This window comes from Scyliorhinus canicula, chromosome 1, assembly GCF_902713615.1.
Source record: "Scyliorhinus canicula chromosome 1, sScyCan1.1, whole genome shotgun sequence".
Classification (NCBI taxonomy): Eukaryota; Metazoa; Chordata; class Chondrichthyes; order Carcharhiniformes; family Scyliorhinidae; genus Scyliorhinus; species Scyliorhinus canicula.
Genome location: NC_052146.1, coordinates 228,863,379 through 228,885,823, shown reverse-complemented (window position 1 = coordinate 228,885,823; position 22,445 = coordinate 228,863,379). Strand labels below are relative to the sequence as shown.

Below are 22,445 nucleotides of genomic sequence, written 5' to 3'. Positions count from 1 at the left end.
CTAGGCGACAGGTAGAGGGATTCCCTTTGCTGCCCTCGCAGGGGGCGATGGACAGAGTGCTTTCGGGGGTGTGGGTAGGAGAGGGGAAGGTGTCTGACATCTATAAGGTAATGCAGGAGGTGGAGGAGTTGTCAGTGGAGGAGCTGAAGGCTAAATGGGAGGAGGAACTCGGGGAGCAGATAGAGGACGGGACTTGGGCGGATGCCTTGGAGAGAGTCAACTCTTCCTCCTCATGTGCGAGGCTTAGTCTCATCCAATTTAAGGTGCTGCACCGGGCCCCCATGTCCGGTACTAGGATGAGTAGGTTCTTCGGGGGTGAGGACAGGTGCACCAGATGTTCGGGGAGTCCTGCGAACCACGCCCATATGTTCTGGGCATGCCCAGCACTGGAAGAATTCTGGAAGGGGGTGGCGGGGACGGTGTCGAGGGTGGTTGGATCCAGGGTCAAACCAGGGTGGGGACTCGCGATTTTTGGAGTTGCGGTAGAGTTCCGGGAGTGCAGGAGGCGAAACAGGCCGGTGTCCTGGCCTTTGCGTCCCTAGTAGCCCGTCAAAGGATTCTGTTACAATGGAAGGATGCAAGGCCCCCAAGTGTGGAGACCTGGATCAATGACATGGCGGGATTTATAAAATTGGAAAAGGTCAAATTTGCCCTGAGAGGATCAATGCAAGGGTTCTATAAACGATGGCAGTCTTTTTTGGACTTCCTGGCTTAGAGATAGGTAACTGGGTCAATAGCAGCAGCAACCCGGGGGGGGGGGGGGGGGGGGGGGGGGGGGGGGTGCGCATTATTGTAGTGTTTATTCTGTAACTTTATAGTGTGTTAATATGCGTTGTTGTTAAAATGCTGGGTTGTTCATGGGGATGGGGCGAATGTATATGATTGTTAATATTATTGTTATTTTCGGTATTTTACTAAGGTGCGTCAATGTTGTATAAAATCAAAATTTCTCAATAAAAATTATTTTAAAAAAAAAACGAAAGTCGGCCGGCGTGGGTCGCGAAAGTCGACCAGCGTTGGTCGCGAAGGTTGGCGACGTGGGTCCCAAAGGTTGGCCGATTGGTAAAAATGGGTCCCCGGAAAAAAGTTTGAAAAATACTGTCTTATAGAACATAGAACGATACAGCGCAGTACAGGCCCTTCGGCCCACGATGTTGCACCGACATGGGAAGTCAAAAACTAACGGCCATCTAACCTACACTATGCCATTATGTTCTGAGGACGGTGACAGCAGATGCATGGGAACAGTACCACCTGCGAGTTCCTCTCTATGTTGCACACCATCCTGACTTGGAACTATATTGCCGTTTCTTCATTGTTGCTGAGTCAAAATCCTGGAACTCACTTCCAAATAGTACTGTGGGTGTTCCCACTCCACACGGACCACACCAGTTCAAGAAGGCAGCTCGCCACCACCTTCTGAAGGGAAGTTAGGGATGGGGAATAATTGCTGGCCAAGCCAGTGATGCCCACATCCCATGAATTTTTTAAAACTCTATAAGATGCTTAGATACCTAGTGGATTTTACTAGGAGACAAATTTCCCAGTCCCCTGACTGAAAAGTCTGTCAGCACTCTGCTGAACAAAAGCCCAGCCTTAATTTGTTCAGAGTGGGACATCCACCCCCATCTGGGAGGAGGTCCCTCCCCAGAGATGGCTAATCTGATTGGCTGGCACAGTATCAGAATAAGAGCAAAGGTTACCCAACTTCAGGTAAGACAGGGTTTTTTGGTTATACCTGGTTGGCAGACCCAAGAGAGTGTGGTGGGGGTGTGAGGAGGTGGGTATTTTCCTGAATATTACTAATGATATGGTAATATTAGAATAAAACATAAGAGTACATTTGGTCTTGAATTGAGGAGGCCATGGGCAAATCTTTGAATGTGTGTTAGCCCATTTGCTCATAATAGAGCTCTTGGCCTTTACACAGAGCTAATATTTATTGTGAGCTCTCGGTGTTGGCAACAGCAGATAAAAACTAGAAATCCATTAGTCTGCCACTTGCTGGGTGACCTTCACAACCTATATTGTCTTGTTTGCTATTCAAAGCCAACAAAAACCTAGTTATATGAGGATGATCCTGCAGTGAACTTTAAAGATGTAGATCATATATTATCTTTGTGGGGGCCCGCGATCTAAAAATCCTGTTTTATAAGTGACAACGGTCATAAAATGTCTCTTTCTCTCACACTTTTACAACAGGTTAGCAAAATGATGATGAAATTGCTACTTGGAATGGTAGATTATTTTTCCCAAGTGCCAAACAAAGTAAACAATAAAACAGCTCCAGTAGAACTACATAACTATAGCAAACATTCAGATCTGTACAAGGACTGAACATTCCACTGGAACTCTGAGGGAACTGATTGTAAAGCTCTGAGGTAACTTTATTTTTTCACTGAATCCAATGACCAATAAGGGGCTTTCAGCCAAATAACTCAGTTTCCATGCCAACATACGACAGCTTCGAAGCCAGCCACACACACACACATTCACATAGTTACCTCTAAACATAACTATTGTGAATAGGTGACTGGAGTGCCACGGCAAATAAAGATGTTTTCACTGAGGTTTAATTGCATAGCTATAAAAATGTTGTACAAATGAAATGTAAATGGGCCAAATGATTTGTTTATACTAAGATCGTAAGAAAAAAGTAATTTCAAGGTATGCTAATGAAATCAAAGAGATTGGAAAATTGAGATGAAAAGATTTGGCATCAAGTTACATTTATCACACTTAACTACATTCATTGATGTAAAACTCAACTCCTGATACTTGCTGAATAATGTATATGTGAGCTTTGGATAAGAATAGAATCAAACTATGAAAACCCTCAGAGTTGAGTGGAGTGTTACCTGTAACTGTCTAGACTGACAAATAAACAATGGAGTACCTTCAGCATGGCAATGGAGGATTGCTGGTGGATGTGGGACCACACTGAAGTAAAAGTCAGTGTCTTCAGTCAAGGAGAAAATGGCTTACTGATCGCATGGAAAATAATGAGGAGCAGGACTCCGCCATCTGGTCAATCTCAATCTCTTTTGCCCCAGACCAGCTGGTTCCTCGCTCTTCGAAGTCTTCCTTAAATGAAGTTCATTGGGTCATCTTTGGTCAGCCCCATTTTCTTCTTCTGAAATTAAGTGTCCTGCCAGCCTCAGTCATCTCTCCTGCAGGTGTCTCTGACCAGTCCTCTGTAGCACTTCTGCATTGGTGATGCTGTATCTTCCATGTCTTGTTGGCATAGATTGTGGTTAGTACTACTATGGACATGTAGAGTCGCAGTTTCATGGCCGTGTTGCTGGTGTTGGATGCCCAGACCATTCGTGTGTGGAAAGTGTTGCTCTTTGATGGATATCAATGTTGCTGACAATTTTGTTGTAAATGTGTAACCACTTTGTGAGTGTTTTCTATTTGTTTCAGTTTCATCCATTAAACTGTGAAAGACTGTATGACATGTCAGTAAGACATGGAATAAATCATAAACTATGGAAATCACACTTTATTCTTTTATTTATTTAAAAATGAACTTTGCTGAACCAAAAGATATTTGCCACAAATTACCTGATGTATGTAATTGTAAGGTAACTACTAAGGCATTACATGCATTGTGTTAGAGACATGCTGTTGAAATCTACCATGCGGTTTAAGTGTAGTCTCATATGTACTTTGAACTCAGTTGAAATTTAAGTTACATGTCTCGGGTGCAAAATTAAATCTTTTATCATGTCTATGATTATAATTGAGAGTTTGAGATCTTCTTGTGGTTACAAATCAAATGTTCTCAATAAAGCCCTGCCAGCAGAAGACTTTAAGAGATATAATCGACTTAGTAGTTTACAAACAGATTTAACTTTCAAAATACAGTAATGGTTTCTTGTTCAAAGCAAAAACAGCTTGCGCAGACTTTAAGAGTTAGAGTGGAAATATGAAAATACGAAATAAGGATAGTGAATAGTTAGGTAAAAGGTATAGAGTGATCCTGGATGGAAAATGGCTGCCCAGACCTCTATGTTTAAGGAAAATTTTATCAGTCTGACTCCATCTGTCCCTACCCCTGTAATGTGCTCATTGGCTTGGATGAGTCTCAAATGCATTTGGTTGGATGGTTAGTTGTCAATCATTAATATGCAACATAGCTATGAATATGTTGCATTTTTAGATGTTTGTGTGTGTTGGAATGTGATCCACACTTTTAATCAGCTCTGGTTCCTACTGTTTTTTTCTGCTGACTGCTATACTATTCATATTCTGAACAAATGTGGATTCATGTTGTCATGGTGCTTATTTTGACTTTGATCAGATTGTGGTACTGTTTAATACTTTTAATGAAACTGATTTGAACTTCTGCAATTCTGTTCATTAGAACAATGGACAGTTTATAATGTCAATTTAATTTTTCAGTAGAAATGTTGCATTTGTTTCTAGCTAGTCTGAGGATGTTTCAAATTCGGTGCTTGCTTTTGCTACTGCAAGCTGTGTGTTTTTGTAATCTAATTGAAGTCTTATGATGAAATCCATTTTAAAATGGATTTCAAACTGGGCTTTAGTATTTACATCAAAATGGCTAATGCAATCACCCTTTTACCTATCAGAAATAGCTGGTTCCCTTCACATGCCTTGACATGTTGCCTGTGGAATCTCATACCTGGGAATGCCAAAGTCTATTTCGGAAGGGAACTACTAAAAGGAAATTGATGTAATTTGAATCCTTTTAAGCTTACCCCTCTAGCAGAGTCTGAGGGTCTACCAAGACAATATCTATTCAACATGGATAATGACTATTTGAGAAACTAAGGGCTGGGGCAGTATAAGCCACAAGATAAAATCCAGATCCAGACACCAGATAAACATCCCTTTATGAAATAGTTGTGGAGGAAGGAGGCCATGTGAATTGAGTGATCATTTTGAAATCTCTCTGCAGTTGAGAACTCAGAAGCAGGGGGCAGTCAACTGATTTATCTCCAACCTGCAAACATCAAAAAGCAGGATTCCTGGCTAATCAAGTAGCCTGCAAGCCTGTTTCTCTGGAAAAGTTTGATCATCAACTGCCCAGCAGGCTAAGGGCGGGATTCTCTGGCTGCATCCACCCAGAGAGTCCCGCCCGAGGTCAATGGACTTCTTCATTGTCCGTGTCTCGCCCGTGGCGTTCTTGCGGCAGGCAAGGCGGAGGAATCCAGCCCTAAATCTCTGAATATCAATCTCATCTCACTACACGGCCATCATATTTGAACAAAATCTGTACCTCTGCTCTCAGCCAGGAAACCATCTGAATTGGATCTTCTCTGTGAAGAAACCCTCTCTGGACTTTGACTTTCTGGACTCTGACAAACATGTGGACTGATATGTGTCTCTGTAATTCTTTATCACTATTATGTTATTCATGATTGTAAAACCATTATTTCCTATTCCCTTACTATATAATCATATGCATGAAATTACGATCTCCGTCCCCCCCACCGCCCCCCCCCCCCCCCCCCCCCCCCCCCCCCCCCCCCCCCCCGGTCAAATGTGTGAATAAACTAAACGTATGATTTAATTCTTTTATTTTAAATTTAGAGTACCCAATTAATTTTTTCCAATTGAGGGGCAATTTAGCGTGGTCAATCCACCTAGCCTGCACATCTTTGGGTTTTGGGGGTGAAACCCACGCAAACACTGGGAGAATGTGCCAACTCCACACGGACTGTGACCCAGAGCCTGGATCGAACCCGCGTCCTCAGCGCCGTGAGACAACAGTGCTAACCTCTGTGCCCCACTTATGATTTCATTCTACGAGTATGCTGCTAGTCCCTATCAAAACTGACTTCAGAAACAGCGGATTTTTGGAATAAGCATGCCAACTTATTTTTAAAACAAAAAAGACCTCCCCTTACGGACAGACAGCGAGGGAATAAAGCATTTTTGTTTTGCCTCTCTCTCCTGTCTATAATATTGTGATGCTGATTTAACAAGGTTGTCCAAGAATTTCATTAAATCTCCTAAATGCTCGTTGTTAACATCCCTGAATTATGCTTTGTGGACAATAATAGTAAATCATTCAGTTCACGGCCGTAATGTTGCATAGTCTTAAATTACCTTTGACAGTATCTTGGCAAGCACCATGTTTGCTTATACAGTAAATACACGGCACCATTAATTTTCTAGCGTTTAGATGCATCATATGATCCATACAAGTAGGAAACTTTTGTCTAATCAACCAGATCGTTCAGCAATCAATAAAGTTTATATAGAACAAAGAAAGATTTAAATCACTTCAAAAAAAATCATAAATAAATCTGCCCTACGATCCATGTTGTCCATATTGTACTTGTTAATTGCCTTCTTAAGTTAATTAAGTTTACATCAAGAAATCCCAAAAAAGATAACTGTCTGTAATTTGTTTTTTTTCAAGTTGTCTGCTTCGATGAAATGACTTTAATCCATCCAAACTTGGTTGCTGGATGAATGCAAAATGGCAACAGTTTATTTCATTTTAATGGAGGGAACAGGATTGAGATGCTTGATTTACACCATGGGCTAGATTCTCCGTGGACTGACGCCGAAATCGGGAAAGGCAATTGGGCGAAGAATCGGTCGTGAAGCCAAAATCGTGGTGGGCGCTGGGCTCACACCAGATTGTCATGCTCTGGTGCCTCAACAGCGGTGCCAATGTGTTCTATTCTGCACATACAGTAAACGCCGTTTGCATATCATTAGTGGGCCCGACCCGGTATTCTCCGAGTTCTCTGCGATGATTCGCCTCCGCTGGGGGTAATTACCAACGTTGAGTTTCACTTGTGGTTTTAAAAATCAGGAAAAAGGTGCAGTGTCTGTTAAAGGAGAGAGAAGATAGGAGGCAGAGCCTGCTGGTCCTGTCACTGACAGGGCTTGCGGGGGACTCCACCAAGCCTGGGGAGCAGCGCGGGGTGACCAGGGGATGGCTGGTGACCCCCCATGGGTCTAGACAAGGTAGCCATCTTGCTGCGCATCCACAGACCGTCTATTGTGGCCCCTGGTCGTGCAGAATGATACTGTCCATTTGGCTGCTAATCCAGCCTCTCCCCTCGCCCCACCAAACATCCCCAACTGGCCGCCACCCGCCGGCAGGGCAGCATGCGGCCCACCCAAGGGCAAAGCCCACGGTAGCTTCTGCAGGAAGGTGCCGGATGGTGGCCGTGGGGGCGTACCGCTGGCATGGGTAGCACCAGCCACCGGTACCCCTGGCAGCAGGGGCGAGCACCAGAGCCAGAGGCCCCTACACGCGGCCAGGCGTAATTGATCAGTTTGAATGCGTTTCCTAAAATGCTTGGGTCCCTAATATAAGAGGGCTTAATGCATCTGTACAAATTGGAAATCTGAAATGAGGGTCAATTTTAACTTTGGGGTGACGACCATTAAATGACAAAAGACAACATTACAAAATACATTCCATATATAATTACAGTAAAGGGTTATTTTGACCATTTGACCCTTTAATCTAGTTTGATTATTTTTCTTTTATTTTATCCTTCAATCAACATTATGTAAACAGATTATTTGGTCATTGTCAAATTGTTGTTTGTTGGTTGCCACATTTCCTACATTATAACAGTGATTATACTTCAAAAGTACTTCATTAGCTGTCAAGTGCTTTGAAATGTCCAGTGGTTTTGAAAAGTACGATATAAAAGCAAGTCTTTATTTTTCTCTATGGTATTTGCTTAACGCATGTGGCTACTTTTGTACCAGACAAATGATGAATTTAAGTCCCAGAGGATGGGAACGTTTTTCCATTTATAGCCTCCAGCTAGGAACAACATGGGCTAGATGCAGCATAATCTCCTTTAATTCTGACCCAACAATATATATTAACCCAAATTTGTATAGAGCATCTCACTATACAGTGCAAATCTCATGGGCGGGATTCTCCGTTTCTGAGACTAAGTGTTGACGCCAATGCAGGATTCATGGACTTTCACAACAGCAGAACTAGTGCCTCACCTGGACCGATTCCGCTATGGTGGAGGGGCTAGCACTGGCGCCGTGTGGAACACAATCGATTGCAATGAAAAGTGGTGCGGGATTCGGCGGGCCCGTGATTGACACTCAGTAGGCTGACAAGCTTCAGCCGCACATATACGTTACAATCCACATACACACTCATCCCAGCCAATGAGATGGCACTGGTTGCACTGGAGCGTACCCATACAGTTGATGGGTCAGATGGGGCCAGAGGGCACCAAGGGGGTAGCCTGGTGGGACACCTATACGACCTGTGGCACTAAGTTCAAAATGGGCAGTCAGCAGTGTGCGCAGCTGCATGGCTGCCCTGCTGGCTACGGCAATGGTGTTCTGTGCCCGACCCCACAGCCCACCTTCCGCTACTCCTCCCAGCACTGGCAGAAGCTCCCTGGCCAGCGGCACAACTGTCAGCACATGATGGCCATGTTGGACACTTTCTGTACCCCTCCCACTCCCTCAGCAGCCGTCACACCAGTTTAACGATTTTGAAAAGCACAAGTGAATCATGCCGTCGAGAACTCGGCCCATCGGAGGCGGAGAATCGTGAAGGCCCCGGAGAATACCAGGTCGGGGACCTCTAATGACATGCAAACGGTGTCTACTGTACTTGCATTGTGGTACACATTGACGCCGCTGTCAAGGTGACAAAGAATCACGATCTGGCATCAAATAGGCACCTGCCGCGATTTTGCCATCCAAACCAATTCTCCGCCCAATTGCCTTTCCCAATTTCAGCGTCAGTCAACGAGAATCCGGCCCCATATTTCTGAGCAGACACCTCACTCTTTCCCTACTTACTTACTTTTGCCATCCTATTGCAATGATAGCAGACTTGGGTCAAAATAATTTAATCTTAGTCTGTGCCGGAATGGTGGGATGATTTCCAGGTTTGGAATCTGCCTCTTCAAACAAGCTGTTGTTCTTTACCAGAGCAAACCAATTGTTGTCCCTTGTCAGGACTCCCTGACCAATTAGGAAAAGCAGGGAGAATGACCAATCTATTCTGTCAAAGGAAGAATTTCTAATTAAAGGGGCCAATGGTTGCAAAGACTCACAAACACTTGGATTTTTGAGGTTGTGGCAACCACAGGAATGGAGAAGGACCTAGGAAGGCTGCTTCCCAGGTCTTTCACCCATACTTGGAGGTCCTGCTCCGGTTTTGAGTGGCTACAGTGTGGTGAGCTCACTCAAAAACAAGAGGAAAAGGACAAACTCTCCAAACAAGCAGCTGTGGATGGAAATGGTTAAGCAAGTCAACAACAGGAATGTGGTCCCTCCAATTTGGAGAAAGTGCACCAAAGAGGATCGAAGATCTCAGCAGGGTGTGACAAGTGAGTGACATAACATTTTTAGGTGTCAATCCCCACACTCTGAATTGCCCAGTATTCTCCCACAGAGCACTCCTAAGGGTCAACATGCCTTGCAGATCCTCTCACTCCTCTTCCTGCAGGCCTCTAACGTACCTAGCTGGCCAGCTAACATTTACCTTCACTTCAATCTATTGCACCCTTGTGCTAATGCCTCAGAGATCCCCTCCATTAATGATGTCCTTATCCCTCTTCACAAAAACCATTAATGACGCTCACACCCTTTTGCTTTCTCTCCTTGAAGAACAGAGTACAAAACTTGGTGAGAGGCAGAGACCCAGTGAGGGTATTGGGAGCAGTTCTTCAGTGACTTGTTGGCCATTGGCAATACATGCCCACCTGCTCCACTGTTTGAGGAGGCTACAGATATCAGCAGTGACCTGCGGAGAGAATTTAAACCTTTTGAGGCACTGATGCTCAGAAATGTCAAGATATTTAATCCTCTATAACAGTGTTCCTTAAACTTTTTTTCCGGGGACCCATTTTTACCAACCGGCCAACCTTTGGGACCCAACCCGGCCGACCTTCGCGACCCACGCCGGCCGACCTTCGCGACCCACGCCGGCCGACCTTCGCGACCCACGCCGGCCGGCCTTCACGACCCACGCCGGCCGACCTGCGCGACCCACCATTTTCTCTTACCTTGTTTGCTGCTGACAAAAATGGAGGAAATGTATTTGGGTCCCTTTGGCCCTCGTACACGCTCCTCCAATAGAACCTGTTGGATGAAGGTGAAGCCTTCCGGTGTCGGAAAGTATGGCGTCTCCATCTGTCCAAAGTTCTGCATTTTTTTCCTGTAAAATTTTATCAAATAAACCCCCCCCGAACTTGTAAAAAAAATTAAAAATGAATAAAATAAATGAAAGTAATAAAAATTAAATGAATAAAATAAATGAATAAAACCCCCCGAACTTGTAAAACAAAAAGGTGCGACTGCGCGCATGCGCGTCAACTTTTTTTTCATGTTCGCGGCCATTTTAAAGGCCACTTGCAGCCGCCGTTATTAAAAGCCGGCCGCTGCGCGGGGATTTGCGTGATCGGGAGCGCCGCGAAGGACGGCTCCGCGACCCTCCCGACACCCGCCCGCAACCCACCCGCGGGTCACGCCCCCGAGTTTGAAGAACACTGCTCCCTAAGCAATCATCTTGGTAACTCTGGTGAGTTGCTGACACCTCGGGAAAAACTTTCCTTGGCTGGGAAATCCAGGCTTCGGGATTTAGGTAGATTATAATTGACTTCTGAACAACCTCAACTACTTCTTAGTTATTCACCCAACAGACCAAAGGTGGTTCCCCAACCTCTTTCAGCCCCACCCTAGTGAAAGCTAGAAGAGAATGGGATCATGTTTGGATCCAAGTCTGACATCAATTTGAGGGAGTTTCCCATCTGAACTCACCTCCACTGGGCTGGGAACATTCTGTCCATATTGTTTGACACTGTGGTTTGAAATTCATGACAATTCAATTAAAAATTGTATAAAATTTAATTATAAATTGCATAAAACTTTAGTTAGGCCACATTTGGAATACTGTGTGCAGTTCTGGTCGCCACACTACCAGAAGGACGTGGATGCTTTGGAGAGAGTGCAAAGAAGGTTTACCAGGATTTTGCCAGGTCTGGAGGGTGTTCGCTATGGGATGAGGTTGAATAAACTCGGATTGTTTTCATTGTAAAGACTGAGGCTGAGGGGAGACCTTATTGAGGTCTACAAAATTATGAGAAGTATAGACAGGGTGAATAGTCAGAAGCTTTTTCCCAGCGTGGAAAGACTCAATTACAAGGGGGCACAGCTTCAAGGTGAGAGGGGGAAAGTTTAGGGGAGATGTGCGAGCAACATTTCTCACGCAGAGGGTGGTGGGTGCCTGGAAAGGTGCCTGGTGGAGGCAGTCATGATAGCAACACTTAAGATGTATCTTGATAGTCACATGAACGGGCAGGGAATGGAGGGATACAGATTGTTTGGGCAATAAGTAGGAGGTCTAAATAAGGATTCTGGATCAGTGCAGGCTTGATGGGCCAAAAGGCATGTTCCTGTGTCAAAATATTTTTTGTTCCTTGATCTAAATGCCTGTTTACAGTCCCAAATCTAGGTAGCTATCACTGTAAAAATCTGGTGGCTGTTATAATGTGTGTTATCATAGAAATCTGTCAAATACAATGTCAACCTATTTGCCAGCATATTCTGCCTGCTAGCAATTTATATATCTATTTAACCTGGCACTGTGATCTCTCAGGGTCAATACTAGTTCAGTAGTAGCACATTCACCCAGTTGTCAGAAGCCCCACTTCAGTTGACACTCCAGTGCAGTGCTGAGGGAATGTTGTGTTGTCAGAGGTGCTGGTGAAGTGAGATGTTCAATCTAAGGGTCCATCTGCCTCTCAGTTTGTGGTATATGATCCCAGAGCAGTATTGCAAAGAGTGCCCCAAGTGTCCTGGTCAACATTTCTTCCTCAACATGACAAGAAAAATGTTTAAGGACGTTTATCTTATTGCGGCTAGTGGATCTGGCTACCTCGGATCCGCAGGTTAACAACGACAACCCTTCGACTGAAAAGTTCTGCATTGTGGTGGTTTGAGATGTTGCCTGTCTGTCTGATCCCGATACAATTCCGTGCGGGCTGGAATGGGCTGTGTGGCTATGTTCTGTGGTATGTGCAGTGGTGGACTAGCCAGGGTGTCAGCTTGCCTGATGGCAAGTGGGCCCCTGATGAAGTGGGCCCCCTATATCAAATAAAAATGCAATAAAGAAACAAACACAGACAACTGTTTTAGTAATAAAAAGGAATAAGAAAAAAAGAGAACAGGACACAAATAAGCAGTGCATGAAAAGGAACGAAGCAGGGGAGGTAGTGGAAGGATGTGGAATAGGGGGGCCAGGGTCGGGCATAATTAAGGAAATTCCATGTTTTCAGCAAGAGTGTGTGAATTTAAAGATAAAGTTACAATTCGTGATTTGAGATGGTCGGCAACTTCAAAGGATATCAAGCAGTAGTCTTGGTTCAGCCGGTACATCGGTCCGGGGCCCGGAGAGCCAAGAAGGGGCCTGTGAATCTCTGAAGGGCCCTTAAAAATTATAATTAATTAGATAAATAAATCTCCAACTTCTTTCCTGAGATTTGTATTCTAACTTAATAAAATATAATTGTTTTTAAAAAGAGCAATACCAAATAAAAATGCAATAAAGAAACAAACAAATAATCACTCAGTGTATGAAGGAACAAAGCAGTGTTAAACGGATGTGAAAAGGAGTGGAGGGGGGGGGGGAGGCTGGTTCACCCGGGTCGGACATAGTTGGAAATCCATGTTTTCAGCAAGAGTGTGTGAATTTAAAGATAAAGTTACAGTTCGTGATTTGAGATGGTCGGCAACTTGAAAGGATATCAAGCAGTACATAGGGTCGTGAGGTCACCGAAAAGGAGAAGCGGTACCTTTGACCGTGAATCATGAGGTCAAAGATATTGAAGTGATAAGCCATGATCGGTAAACTCAAAGGGTTGCGACTTGTAACACTACACTGGTATCAAACTGGACATGTTAACTTTGGTCGTGGGACCATTCTTAATGTCTTACTATAGTCGGACCAAACTTCTAAGTTTCAACAGTTGTCTCAGTTGCTTGCTGGTGTGAACACTGGACAGTGGATTGTCTCCTCTTCTGAAGCTGCATAGGCCACAGTAGTATTGACTAATGAACATAGCCTATTGAAGTGTAAGTAAGTTATTTTATATTTTTTATCAAGTAGGGGTTTATCTGGCGTTCCTTCAAGTTATTCTTGCAATCATCAATATTCATTTTTCCCAATGTGGGCTATTTTTAATTAAGTTTTTATTTCAGGAATATTACCCCTACCAGCATGGAAAAGAAAAAGCATAAATCTGGGTCACTAAAACGCAAAGAACAAAAAGAATCCGAAAGGAAGGAAACAGCCAAGCGATGCAGGCTGTTACAGAGTTTATAATACCACAAGCACAATCCACATCAATATCCAGTTCTGCAACAAATAATCAAGAAGCAAGAAAAAATGTTCATGCTGATGATGCAATGACATGCGCGTTACAAGAACAGAGAAGAGCTACTTTGAATGTAGAGACAAATACAAGTGCATCCATTACTAATCAACCCAGGCCCAATATTTCTTCTGGCTTCCTTGTTCCAGTATCTGTACTGCCTGTAGTTGCAACATCTGAACACATAGCTTCAACTAGTGACAGGGAATCAGATATTCCTTCAAGCATAAATGACTTGGTTTCTGAAGCACATCCTGTAAATGAACCTACGCAAGAAAATGAAAGATCAATTACTGGAATCTTCCAATATCCATCACGAGCAAAGCTAAAACAGTTTTTTGCTGAACATCCACTTCAGCCACTTGATGATCTGCCATTTGATGCTCGTTTGTATGAGAGGAAAATTATGAATGACTCAGTCCCAAGAAAATGGCTAACATATAACAAAGAAAATAGATGCTTATATTGTTCACACTGCTTAGCCTTTTGAGTTTCCCAACACTTGTAATCCATCACCCTTTGTACGTGGCTTTAGTGCCTACAGGCGTATTAGCCAGAGCTTGACTTTACATGAATCGACAATAACACATGTCAGAAATGCTCAGCAATATATCAGTGTGGTTAATGATGGCACCTTAGATAATTTTTTTGCAGCATCACTAATTAAAAGGAAAGAAGTATTGAAGCAGAGAAGTATTGTCATGAGGATTATAGACATCATAAAGATGTTAGGCAAGCAAACACTTCCTTTTCGAGGTCACAGAAATGAATCGGCCTACACTCTAGATAATGAGGTTCTGAATCATGGCAATTTTTTAGCTACAGTGCAGTTGATGGCAAAATATGACCCCATTATGGCAGCTCACGTTTCTGCAGTGCAAAACAAGTTTAAACAAAGAATCAAACAATTAGAGCAACAAGGACAGGCTCAAAGTAAAGGCCATGATGGACTTGTTACATACCTGAGTAAATCAACTATAAACATGTTAATCAAAATTATGAAGAATATGATACAAGAAAGAATTAGTCATGAAGTTTCTCAAGCAAAATATTATTCTATTCAGGTTGATTCAACACAAGATAATTCATCCATCGATCAGTTTAGCATTATTATTCGGTATGTGCTTAAAGGTATTATCTGTGAGCGACTACTTTCAGTTGTGCCAAGTAATGATGGTACAGGACAGGGACCTTTGATCTATTGATTGAAACATTACAGCATCTTAAAATTGACCCCCAAAAATGTTTATCTGATAGCACAGATGGCGCTGCAAGCTACCATGGCCATTATAATGGCTTACAAAGTAAAATTGCTGATGTGACTGATCAACATGTTCATATATGGTGCTATGCCCATGTCTTGAATTTGGTGATAACTGAAACAACAAAATGTTGTGTGCCTGCAGTTTCTTTTTTCAATTTGCTCCAGAATATAGCAACTTTTGTGAAAGCATCAGAATGGCTGTATGGATAGAGGTTGTTGGAAAACATCTAGGACAAGAAAAAATGAAACGATTAAAGCTAATTGGTGAGACCAGATGGTCAGGAAAATCCAATGCAGCACCAACTATATTTGGACGTTTTGATGATGCCGCTGCCAGTACTTTCGTAAATCTATTGACATGCTTATCAATGATACAAGATTCAGAAAAGTTTGATGCAAAAACAAAACATGAAGCAAATGTTTTACTTCAAAGTCTTCTAAAGTTTGAAACCATATTGACAGCATTTACTTACTTGTATATATTTGAAACTACAACCCCGTTATCAAGTTATCTACAGACAAGTGGTTTAGATATGTTTACTGCATGGAGTTTGGTAGATTCAGCTACAACAAAGTTGAAGGAACAGACAAGAACATTTGATAATGCTCACAGCAAGGCTTTGGAATTTGTAAATAAATGTAATGACAGGATTTCACAGATGAATATGGATGAAAATCAAACATTGGAAATTGATGCATTGAAAACAGCATTGCCAGTTAAGAGGCAGAGGAAGAAGAAAAGAATGGCAGATGAGCTTATTGATGATGAAAGAAATTCCTCAGATTCTCTACCTGATTTTCGAGTAAATGTGTTTAACCTAATAATGGATTGCATTGTCTAGTCACTAGAATCACGCTTTGTACAACACAAACAGTTGTATAAAGATTTGTCCTGCTTAGACCCAGCAAAGTTTAAAACTATTGCAGAGAAGGGCCTTGAAGATGAAGCATTGGAAGGTATTATTAAGCTGTTTCCACAAATCAGCAAAGATCAAGTAATATTGGAATTGTTTTCTTTTGCTTCAAACTTTGATGTATTAAAGCTATTGCTTAATGATGGTGAGAATATGGATTCCAGTTGCAACAATTGTAAAATTTGCAGCACTTGCCCATCGTGTGTACTAAAAATTCTGGCATCCAACAGACTTCATGACAAGGCATATGATAACCTTAATGAACTTTATAAAGTCATCTGCACACTATCAGTTACTCAAGTCCAATGTGAGAGGACATTTTCAAAGCTAAAGATCATAAAGACAAGGTTAAAAAATTCGCTGTCTGGGGAGAATTTGGAATCATACATGTTGTTATCCATTGAAAAGGAATTGTTAGATGAATTGGATGCAGAAGCAATTATTGGCAGATTTGCACAATCATCTAGCCAACACAAACGATTGCTATTAATATAGTGGACTGCATGCAATGCTCTATTGTGCTTTTGAACTATCTGTTAATGTGTAAATTGTGCAGTAATCTATTTAAAAATATCAACCAATTACTTAAAATTTTAAAAAATAAATAAAAAATTCAATTATAACATTCTGTATTTACATTTGGTATCTACTGCCAGTAATATATACAGTACATGTACACTGTAATGACTAAGAAATACACATTTTTTCCACAAAAATTTTAATTGTACCCTTTTTTCCATATGTATTTTTTGAAAATTTTATTTATTCGTTATGAAAATTAAATGATAGCATTGTAGTTGTGGGTGGGCCCCCTTTGTCTCCTGGCAACCAATATTTTTAGACCCAGTCCGCCACTGTGTATGAGGCATGCAGATCCACCGCCTGCCACAGCGTGTGCCTTTGATACGCTCACCCCTAAGTCCTGCACTGCCACGGCTGGTTGGTTATTCTCCAGACATTCCTGTCCGCCAGTCAAACCGAACTGACTTCCCACGTTCGCTTTCAATGAACCTTGAGTGCAAACGAAGTAAGCGATGTCAAAGAGCACTGGGATCGAAGCACCGAGATGGGCAATTGGTCGCTCTGCAGGGATAGGATTTGCCTGAAAATAACAGGTAAGAGGGCAGAGAAAAGTCCAATCTCATTCTGCTTCTACACCTTGTACTCACGCGTGAGTAAAACATTCCACGCAAAAACTTGAAGGTACGTTTAACAGCTGTTTATTTAATGTTGGGTTAAATACCAGCATAAATTCAATAATCTAGTGAATGCAGTCAGAGAAAGACAGATTGTAACCTGGCTGCTTAATATCTATATCTAAATACCTTGATCATGTTGTAAATAATCTATCGTTTCTCAATAGATTGAGCCTGGTATTAGATGCCGCTGGCAATATATTAAACAACTTTGATAAATGATCTTAATATCATGCCAACAACCTGAAAATCGCTCATACATACCGGTCCCGTGTAAAATGCACCCTGAGTGTTCGCTGTAAAATGAACATCAAGTAGTCGTTTTCAACTGAAGGCAAAAACATTGTTGAACGATTTCAAGGTATAACAGGAGAGGGTGGCACTCTGAGCTGAGAACCTATCGATAACATCAGCTTATTCCATTTTCCTGTCCTGGATCTAACTCTGAATGCAGGAGGCACCCCCATGTCTCATTTCCAGGAGTTCGAGGTCTTCACGATCTTTGACGAAATCCGCATAGATGTTTTTAAAAAAATAATTTAATGTGAAATAGAACTAATTTATACTCTCAAGGGACAAGAGCTTCTTACTTGCCACAAGAAAAACAGCCATGAACAAGGATGAGGCAAGGAGTAACATAACAGAAGGAATATGAAAATGAACTTACAAGGGGTAAATCAACAGAAAGCTGTTTCCAATTGCGTCAGGAAAATGGGGAAAGTTAGGAGCAATGTGGGTCCGAGGGAAGTCTCAGGGCCGCTTCAAAATTGAGGGGCTCACAATAGCTTCCCAAACCAGTCTTAACAATGAACCCCCTTTCAGTGAAGGGAGAATGCCGCAGCTGTGATTGGATTTCCATGAACCCTTCCAGCTCCCTGAATCCAGCATTTCATTCAAGGCTGATGGCACTTCAACCACCCGCTAGGGAGCGTTGCCGAGTTCCCGGCACAGCAGCGGACCCATGTGACACTGAGACAATGCCAGAAAAAGGACCTTGACTGAGGCCAACATTAGGTTGAATTCCTGCCTGTATCCATTGAAGGTTTACCAATTCCAGCGGTTGGGCGGCAAGTGAATATTATTACGTAAGGGAGTTGTGCCGATGGGATTTTCCTCTATTCGCCGCCCTCCCCAAAGCCAGGGGAAGTTTCCATCTCTTTCCTCAAAGAAAAATAAGTAAATAGTGGGCACGTTGAATAATTACTTTGGTCAGCCTTGTCTTCTTGCCTATTATCTTAAATGAGGGCAATTACAAAGGTGAAAAAAAGAAAAAATGAAAATCACTTATTGTCACGAGTAGGCTTTAATGAAGTTACTGTGAAAAGCCCCTAGTCGCCACATTAGGCGCCTGTCCAGGGAGGCTGGTACAGGAATCGAACCGTGCTGCTGGCCTGCTTGGTCTGCTTTAAAAGCCAGCGATTTAGCTGAGTGAGCTAAACCAGCCACTTGTGGCCTTCAGGTGTGAAGGCAGAGTGGGAAATAAGTTAAAAGTAAAATGATAGAGAAACAATGGCAGACAATACAGGAGATATTTAATCACTTAAAATATAAATATTCAATTGAGGAAGAAAGATGCTATGAGAAGGATGTACCATTCGACGATAACTAAAGAAGTTAAGGATGGTGTCAAGTTGAAAAAAATGTATAATGCTGCAAAGATTAGTAGTAGGCCAGACAATTGCGGAAAAAATAGAAACCAGCAAAGTTTGACTACAAATAATAGAGAAATTGGAGTATGAGTGAAAAATAACAAGAAATGTTAATAAACAGCAAAAACTTCCACAGGTATATGAAATGGAAGAGAGTGGCTAAAGTAAGTACAGCTACAACACTGGGATCTACCCAGTAATGTGGGCAATGCCCCAGGTAAGCCCTGTACACAAGAAGCAGGGCAAATGCAACCTGGCCAATCACACCTAATTGCTACCTCTCGATCATCAGTAAAGTGATGGAAGGAGTCAACAACAGTGCTGTCAAGTGGCGTTTTCTCAGCAATAAGCTGCTCAGTTTGGGTTCCGCCAGGGCCACCCAGCTCCTGACCTCATTGGTTCAAACATGGACAAAAGAGCGGAACTCCAGAGGTAAGGTGAGAGTGATTGCCCTAGACATCAAGAAAGCATTTGATCAAGTACGGCATCAACGAGCCCGGGTCAAACTGGAGTCAATCCGAATCTGAGGGGGAAACCCTCCACTGGTTGGAGTCGTACCTGGCATAAAGGAAGATGGTTGTGGTGGTTGGAAGCCAATCATCTCAGCTCCAGGACATCACTGCAGGGGTTTCTCAGGGCAGTGTCCTAGGCCCAACCATCTTCAGCTGTTTCATCAATGACCTTCCATCATAAGGTCAGAATTATATTATAAGATAATATATTTGCTGATGACTCCAAATGTTCAGCAGCAGTCACAACTCCTCAGATAATTAAGCAGTTTATGTCCAAATACAGCAGGACCTGGACAATATCCACACTTGGGCTGGCAAGTGGTTACTACCATTCATGCCACACAAGTGCCAGGCAATGACCATTTCCAACAAGAGATTATATAATCATCGCTCCATGACATTCAATGGCATTAACATCACTGAATCCCACACTATCAGCGTCCTGGGGGTTACCATAGGCCAGAAACTGAACTAGTCATATAGCGACTGTAGCTACAATAGCAATAGCACCGCCTCCACTATAGGTCCCACAAGGTTGCGTACTTAGCTCCCTACAATACTCCCTATACACAATCATAGTGCAGAAGGAGGCCATTCAGCCATTCGAGTCTGCACTGGCCCATGGAAAGAGCACCCTACCTAAGCCCACACCTCCTCTGTATCCCCGTGAACCAGTAACCCCACCTAACCTTTTTTGGACACGAAGGGAAATTTAGCATGGCCAATCCACCTAAACTAATCCACCTAACACATATGACTGCATGGAAAATTTTGGCTCTAACTCCATGAACAAGTTTGGTGATGATACTACAGTAGTGTGTCGGATCTCAAACAACGCTGAGTCAGAGTACTGGAGGGAGATAGAGAATCTAGTGGTGTGGTGCAATAACAACGACCTCTCTCAATATCAGCAAAATTAAGGAGCTGGACAATGACTTCAGGAAGTGAAGTGTCATACACACCCCTATCTGCATCAATGGTGCCGAGGTGGAGATGCTTGACAGCTTCAAATTCCTAGGTGTGCACAGCACCAACAATCTGTCCTGGTCCACCCTCGCCAATGCTACGACTAAGAAAGCACAACAGCGCCTATACTTCCTCAGGGAACTAAGGGATTTCAGTCTGTCCACATTGAACCTAACCAATTTTTACAGATACACCATATAAATCATCCTATCTGGCTGAACCAAAGCCTGGTATGGCAACTGCTCGGCTGAAGACCGTAAGAAACTACAGAGTCGTGAACACAGCCCAGTCCATCACGCAAATCTGCCTCCCATCCATTGACTCTGTCTACTCCACCCGCTGCCTTGGGAAAGTGGGCAGCATAATCAAAGACCCCTCCCACTCGGGTTATTCACTTTTCCAACTTCTTCCATTGGGCAGCAGATACAAAAGTCTGAGAACACGCACTAACAGGTTCAAAATCAGCTTCTTCCTCGCTTTTACCAGACTCCTGAATGATTTTCTTATGGACTGATCTGATCTCTTCACACATCTTCTCTACTGAGTGATACTGCACTCTGTATGCTCACCTGTTGCTTGCGCCTATGTATTTACATTATGTATGTGTGGTGAATGTAACTTAGTAATTCACACTGTATTTACCAATACCATTGTAAGTGCAGTAGCGTTATCCGACCACTAGGGGGAGTAGCTCTGGGAATGCTCAGGAGTTTGTACAGGGCTCCACCCTTGGCTCCGCCCATGACTCCTCCCCCTGGACTGCTGTATAAATACTGTTGTCCAGAGCCAGCCTGCAGTTCATCGAGAGTTCAATGGGAAACAGGCTGGCTCTGTAGTAAGTAGATTAAAACCACTGTTCATATCTTAAAGCACGTGTCTAGTGAATTGATGGTTCCATCAATTTAATCTACTTAAGAACAGTCAGGATTGATCATGGAATCAGCCCTCAAGCCTGGACGCCTGAAACTCGACCCACAGGATGCAGAGGCAAAATAAATCTTCTCCCACTGGCTGCGGTGCTTTAAGGCCTACCTGGCAGAAGCGAGCACAGCCGAAACAACAGAGGAACAGAAGTTAAGTCTACTGCACGCGAGGGTGAGCCACAGAATCTCTACACAACTAAACTCGGCCGGTTCATATACTGCAGCGCTAGCGATACTCGATAAGATGTATGTAAGGCCCATTAACGAAGTTTACGCTCGCCATGTGTTCACGACTCGCCGCTAGCGGCCTACAGAATCACTCGCTGAATTTTTAAGAGAGCTCAATAATCTATCAAATGACTGTAACTATCAAGCGGTTACCACGGCTAAACATAGAGAACTTGCTGTACGCGATGTTTTTGTAGCGGGCCTCAGGTCTAATTATGTGTGCCAACGACTGCTGGAAAAGGGGGTCCAAGACTTAGAAACAACTGCGGAAATTGCTACCATGATGGAGGTCTCCTTCCGCAGCCTCACCTCGTTCCCCGTGGACCCCGCGACCCAATCATGGGCCCCCGACCAGCGACTTCCCCCAGGCCTGTGCCACGCGGCCGCCCAGCCACCATGCTGCCCCAGCCAGCCACTATGCTGCTCCAGCCTGCCATTTCTGTGGCCAGAATTAGCACCCGCGGCAGCACTGCCCGGCCCGCAACGCGACCTGCAGCAGCTGCGGGCGGAAAGGCCACTATGCGAGAGTGTGCCTCGCAAAAAGGGCCCCAGCTTCCAACTCCCCAGCGGCACGAAGTAATCGCTCCTCACACCCGCAGGCCCGCGGGGCCCGAAATGCTGCGGCCTATGCCCCGACTCCGCCCCCTCCCGCCACGTGCGATCCATGGGGGCCACCATCTTGGCAAACCTCCACCACGTGGCCGGCCACGTGCGACTCATGGGGGCCGCCATCTTGGACACCACCTTCCTCGCCGCCCGCCTCATGCGATCCACGGGCCCGACCTGCATCTCCACGCTCGGACAACTCATCGGAAGAGTACAACCTCCCCAGGCGCTCGTCACGTGGCCCGCAACTCGGCGCAGTCACCCTGGATCAATCACGCCCGAAGCATCTGCGAAATTCAATAGCAGAGGTCCAAATCAACGGGTACAACACGCCATGCCTTTTCGACTCCAGGAGCACTGAGAGCTTCATACACCCAGATCTGGTGAGACGCTGTTCGCTCCCCGTTTTCCACGTGCGGCAAACTATCTCGCTCGCTTCAGGCTCCCATTCTGTCCAGATCCAGGGGCGCACCGCCGCGACACTCACAATCCGAGGCGCTAGCTACTCAAAATTTCAACTCTACGTTTTGCCCGACCTCTGCGCGCCACTCTTATTAGGCCTAGATTTTCAGTGTAACCTTAAAAGCCTCACCCTCTGCTTCAGCGGCCCCTGCCCCCACTCACTATCTGCAGCCTCGCTACGCTGTGAATCTCCCCCCCCTCCTCTCTTCGCCAATCTCACAAAGGACTGTAAACCCGTAGCCACTCGTAGCAGGCGATACAGCCTGCAGGATAGGGTATTTATCAGATCAGAGGTCCGAAGGCTTCTCAGCGAGGGCATTATAGAGGCCAGCAATAGTCCCTGGAGAGCTCAGGTGGTGGTCGTTAA

The 22,445-nt window shown here is 44.0% G+C and overlaps 1 protein-coding gene across 4 annotated transcripts in view; it reads left to right on the top strand.

Annotated features, from left to right (window-relative positions):
* Positions 1-22,445, top strand: part of si:ch211-63b16.4 (kinesin-like protein klp-20) — a 277,118-nt gene that overhangs the window by 84,485 nt on the left and 170,188 nt on the right. For 2 of the 4 annotated variants that reach the window (XM_038808932.1, XM_038808905.1), the window contains exon 2: positions 2,203-2,381. The exons of 1 other annotated variant lie outside the window; for it this stretch is intronic. The gene's annotated coding sequence lies outside the window, so the exon portion shown is untranslated. Of the gene's footprint in view, positions 1-2,202; positions 2,382-16,508; positions 16,652-22,445 lie in introns of those variants that run through there. One more of the 4 variants, XM_038808914.1, reaches the window with a different exon arrangement.